This window comes from Crocodylus siamensis, chromosome 1, assembly GCF_052110815.1.
Source record: "Crocodylus siamensis isolate JL-2025a chromosome 1, ASM5211081v1, whole genome shotgun sequence".
NCBI classification, from domain to species: Eukaryota; Metazoa; Chordata; order Crocodylia; family Crocodylidae; genus Crocodylus; species Crocodylus siamensis.
Window position 1 is genome coordinate 97466742 of NC_143395.1, and position 5093 is coordinate 97471834.

The 5093-nt window shown below is 50.1% G+C and overlaps 1 protein-coding gene across 3 annotated transcripts in view; it reads right to left on the reverse strand.

Moving 5' to 3' along the window:
• MCM9 (minichromosome maintenance 9 homologous recombination repair factor) overlaps positions 1–2835 on the reverse strand; it is a 72560-nt gene extending 69725 nt beyond the window's left edge. Inside the window, exon 1 of one of the 3 annotated variants that reach the window (XM_090038603.1) lies at positions 2677–2835. The gene's annotated coding sequence lies outside the window, so the exon portion shown is untranslated. Of the gene's footprint in view, positions 1–2059; positions 2267–2314; positions 2480–2676 lie in introns of those variants that run through there. The other 2 variants (XM_090038611.1, XM_090038619.1) reach the window with 2 other exon arrangements.
• Between the last annotated feature and the right edge of the window lie 2258 nt (positions 2836–5093).

Below are 5093 nucleotides of genomic sequence, written 5' to 3' on the forward strand. Positions count from 1 at the left end.
ACTATAAGCCTCCCTTGAAAAGTGAGGCCATTGAGAAAGCAACAACTGATTTCTTGGGACAAATAAAAAGAAAACAGGGAAGGGAGTGAGGTCACAGGTTAACAACAAGGGACCTGGATGAGGGCATTGAGTAGACCACACTGGCCAGAGCCCAGTGCTCCCTGAATGAGTCAAGGGAGCCTGTGGATGCTGACCAGTGAAAATCTGCCCAGAGATATGAGAGACTGCAGGCCTATTTGATGTGCCGAAAGATCATGGGCTTGGGCACATCATAGAATGGAGACACATCAACTAATTTTGGGGGTCAAATAAAGAGAAAACAGGAAAGGGAGGGAGGTCATAAGAACAGGCATTTTGCCCAGTCTCCTCCATCATATAGGGGCAGAGTGGAGACTGAAAGGGAGAGTGAACTGGGTAGACCAGCATTTTTTTTCCCTACTGTTCCTCACACTTGCAGCCTCCAGCATTTAAGGTCCAGGAAGTTCCGATTCAGAGACTGTATCCCTGAGTCCCAAGCTCCATGGGGCATCCCTTTCCTCCAAGAATCAGTCCAACCCCTTTTTGAATCTGGCTAAACTGGCAGCTTCTACAGCATCCAGCGGCAGCAAGCTCCATGCCTGAATGACGTGCTGCATGCAAAAGAATGTCCTCACGTTAGTTTCAAACATGCTTACTCCTATGAGAACCCGGCACAGGTCACAGCTTTGTAACAAGGGATTCAGATGGCAATGCAGAGCACAGCCAGCACCTGCTGCCCCCTTAATGAGACGGGGGACGATGCCTGCTGAACTTGCCCAAAGATGTGACAGAAGGCAGGAGGCAGAGCTGCCGAATAGAAAGCTGTGATTACAATACGGAGGGTACAGATGGGGGAAGGAGACAGGATGGGAGCACTGCTGGGAGAGGCCAGGTGGGGAGGAGAGAGAAAAAAGGAACCTCACCAACTTGGGGTCATAAAAGCTTTTTTTTCTTTTTTGTTTTTTAAAGAATTTTTTTTGTGTCCCTGATCAAATTAGCCAGATAAGTTCCAAATCCTTTGAATCCTTTAAGAACCATATGTGCCCCTACTACCTTGACTCCAGACCCTTCAGCCTGGCGCTTCAGATACTTCCAAATATTTAGGCAAGCATCCTACATGCAGGTCGAAGCCCGGGGCTTAGGGTTAGGATGCCCCCAGGTTTTGCTTGCCCTCAGCCATATGGCTGCAGGAGCAAGCTAGGAAGGAATCTCCTGTTTCCATAAAGCTGGTGTGTAGCCGAGATTCTCCTGCTGGAAGCTGGCCACTGGGAAGTTAACTATGAGGCTTTTGTAGCGAGTCCTGTCCCCAAGCAGGCAAGAGTGCACCCTCCACTACACAATGCCATTTTAATTGCATTATCTTGTCAGAGTATTTCTCCTGCCAGGGAAGTATATAGAGGTCATAAAAACTAAGCCAGGGAAAGGGGTGGGAATGGCAGGTGATGCTTCCGATGGTCCTGATGGCTAGTGCATCTCCGATTGCTTCTGGCACAACAGCACTTCATGGTGACCCTGCCACCCTGCAGGTCAGTTAGGTTGACCCCACCTGGGGTTGAGCTGGGCACCAGTGTCGCCAGGTACATGACAGTGATCATATTTGTACCATCATTTCAACCTCTGTGCAATGCATGATCAATAACAGTAAGTGTTCAAAACATACAATAATTTCTGAGGCAGCTAACTGACATTGCACATGCAAAAAAAAAAAAAAAAAAGCCAACCCAGGTCACTCACAGGGAGTCTGAACTGACTTTTGGGGGGAGGAAGGGTTGTTTTGTTTAAATACATTTTTCATGTTCCTAGCCAAATCAGTCAAATCAAGTCCAAATCCATGAGTCAGTCCAGAGCCATAAGTGACCCCACAAGTGGCAAACATCCTCCATCATCCTCCAGGGGCTTCAGGTATTTCCCAAGTCTTTCGGCAGGCATCTTACATGCAGGCCCCAGCCCAGAGGCTTGGGGTTCAGATGCCCCCAAGTTTCGCCTGCCCTCAGCCACATAGCCCAGGAGCAAGCTAGGGAGGAGCCTCCCATTTCCATACCGTGGGCTTGAAGCCCCAACACCTTGGCATACTAAACCGCGCCAGATGAACAGTTAATCCCAGGAACGCTGACGGAAAACTGCCTTCACGGGCCCAGATGTGCAGTGTTTCCTCTGCCAGGTCAGACTTCTCGGTTTGCTATCGGGACCTTCTTCAGACTGCTGGCCTCCAAAGACCTGGTTCATCTGTGATGACCCCTTGCTCGCTTGCTCGCTCACTGCGACTTACGGTGAGCAAGTCAATAGGAAAGCTTACTTGTATACTTAGAGGCATACTTATGCGCGTAATTTTTCAGCAAATACGACGGCGTTGAGCTTCCAATATGATCATTTTGAACTTCCAACAGGATTATTTCCTATTTCGGACCTGACAACTGTGCCCCACCGCCGTGCTTCAGGCGGCCCAGCGCTTCCTGGTGCTGGGCTCGCTCGGGGTGCTCAGCGAAGCGACCAGCGCGGCCGGAGGAGGAGGGAGAATGGCAGGCGCCCCGGGCCCCGCCCCTCCCCGCGGCTTCCCTGTGCCCGGGGCTGCGGCGCAAGGAGCGCCTCGGGATCGCCACCCGCCCGCCCAGAAGCCCCGGGGTTGCGGGGGTCCCGCTGGGCTCGCCGCGCCGTTACCTGCAGCCGCCGCTTCCTAGCCCGGCCCCGGCCCCGGCCCCGGCCCGCCCCGCCCCCTCCGCCGCGGCGGGAAAGGAGAGCGGGGCCGGGCTGGGCGGGGAGCGGCACCAACGCGGCGCCTAGGCCCTGGGCCCGGGCTGAGGGGCTTCCCCGACAGGGCGCAACCTAGGGCAGGGGGGAGGGGACACCGCGTGTGTGTGTGCGAGCAAGCGTGAGCATCAGCAGAGGTTGTGTGTGTGCATGTGAGGAGGGGTTTTTGTGTGTGAGGGGGGTTGTCCTTGGGGACATGGTTGCCTGGCTTTGCTCCATCAGTGCTGCTTGGACTGTTGACATGGCCCCTCACAAGGGCATCCAGGGCGGCAAAGGCATCTGGCTGAGGAGGGTTGGCCAAGTGGGGTAGGGGTGTGGGCACAGACAGGCTCCTTGATTGTGCAGGGCAGTGGGGCTCAGCCCTCACCACACCCACACCCACACACACACACTGCTGCCAGTGCTTGGCTTTCCCTTTTTGCTGCTGTTGCTGCCTGCAGGAGACCAGCAGAGCAGTGATTCCCAGCCAGGCAGCTAACTTCAGGGTCCTGTCAGGGTGCCGTGATGTGGCCATGTGCAGAAACAAGCGACAAGAAACCAGTGACAAGGTGTCTAAACAGGAGCCTGGCATGCTAGAGCTGCCCTGGCCTGGCCAGGCCTTGCCAAGCTGTTTGCTGCAGCGGAGCTGCTCTTGTTTTTCCCTAGTCAACAAACAAGCTAAAAGTAAGAGCTGATGCTTGAGAGGGCTCAAGCCCTTGAGTGGGTCTAGGATTTCAGAAAGGGGCCCAGATGCTGTGGCGAGCTTTCACATCTAACAACATGGGTTTTCCTCCAGTAACGAGGCAATGAGAAGGTTTGCTAAGCTGCTCAGGTAACTTCATTGGAACATGCCTTAGTTTTCTGTTATGTATAAACATAATCAAAAGATGCTGTTTTATTAGTCCTGTAGTCATTAGGAGTTCAGTCTTGTCTCTTATTTCAGATTCATAAAACAAGCTTTCCTGACCATTTTGACAGGGCACCCATGCTTCGCTGACAGTTGTTTTCATGCCTAAGGTGATGTTCGCCCAAGTCTATGTGTTTACCTTGAGTTAAAAACAGGCCGCAAAGCTGTGAAATAGGAGCTACATTTACAGGAGCAGGCAACAGGCAGCAAAATTGCTGGAGAAGGGATAGCTCAACTAGTGGAAAATGGAGACCATTAAAAAGGAGAGATGGTTATTAACACTTGTGGGATGAAGTGTTTACAAGGAATCAGGTAGATTAGGAGGAGCTACGGTATCAACTGAGTCTCTTGCTGCTGCCTAAATAGAAATGCTGCTGCCACTGCCAGGCAGTTGGTTTTAAATTTTGGGAGGAAGAGGAATCAAAGGAGGATGCAACTGTGTCCTCCATGGATCCTCCCGTGCTTGAGCTTATGCAGGGGTGTCTCAACTCTAAAAAGGCTGAGAGCCACTGAACCGGAGCAATTCTTACGTTGCAGAGAACACAGGAACTCTGCCCTGCTGTGTGCTATTTCTAATACTGGCTTCCTATTTTCAATAACTGTGTTTTCCTTGTGAATTACATTTGTACACCTAACAATGCTTATATGGCCTTGAAAGGATCTCAAGGCAGCCAGGTGTAGGAGAACAGTTACCCCTGTTAGACAGTAATGGTTAGACAGCCTGTCTACCAAGACCACTAGTGTGCTGTGACATAACTGTATAGTTTGAGAAGTGTGGCATTGCTCTATTGTGAGCAGGATGAAAGGATAATCCGTGATTCTTATTAGGAACTGCTTGCATAAGTTTGATGTGGAGGCAAATGGTGTGACAATCTAGTTTTGTGTCCCATTGTCTCATCTGTAACATGGAGATATGAGCTATTTACTGTACAGAAATATAGATCCCAAGAGGTAAAGAAGAAAACGCCATGCTGTTGCAGGGTTACTGCACTTCATTGATAATCACAGTTTACTGTTTCTCCCCAGTTTCCTCACCTAGATGCACAGGTTACTTGAAGTCTTCAGAATTTGCCCCCCTCCCCGCTTTTTTTAAAGCCAGTCGGAGCAAGTCAGTTTTCTCATTGTGTTGTGAAAGTCAAGATATATCCACAAGTTTGGGTTTCCTTCCCCATCTTTTAATGTAGCTGGGAGATCAGCTTCCCTTTTCATCTGAAGGATTTGAATGTTGTCCAATATCTGTGATATAAAAGGTGTATTATACTTAGCTTATAAACATCGACATGCATTGCATCCCTCTTCTATATTTTTTTTCTGGAATATTTTAGAAAAATCTTTACTATAGTTTAAAAATTAATTAGATGGGTAATAAGGTCTAAGGGCCTGCTTACCTTCTATATGACTGTCTTTTCAGTATTATCTGCCTGTTCAGACCCTGCCATCT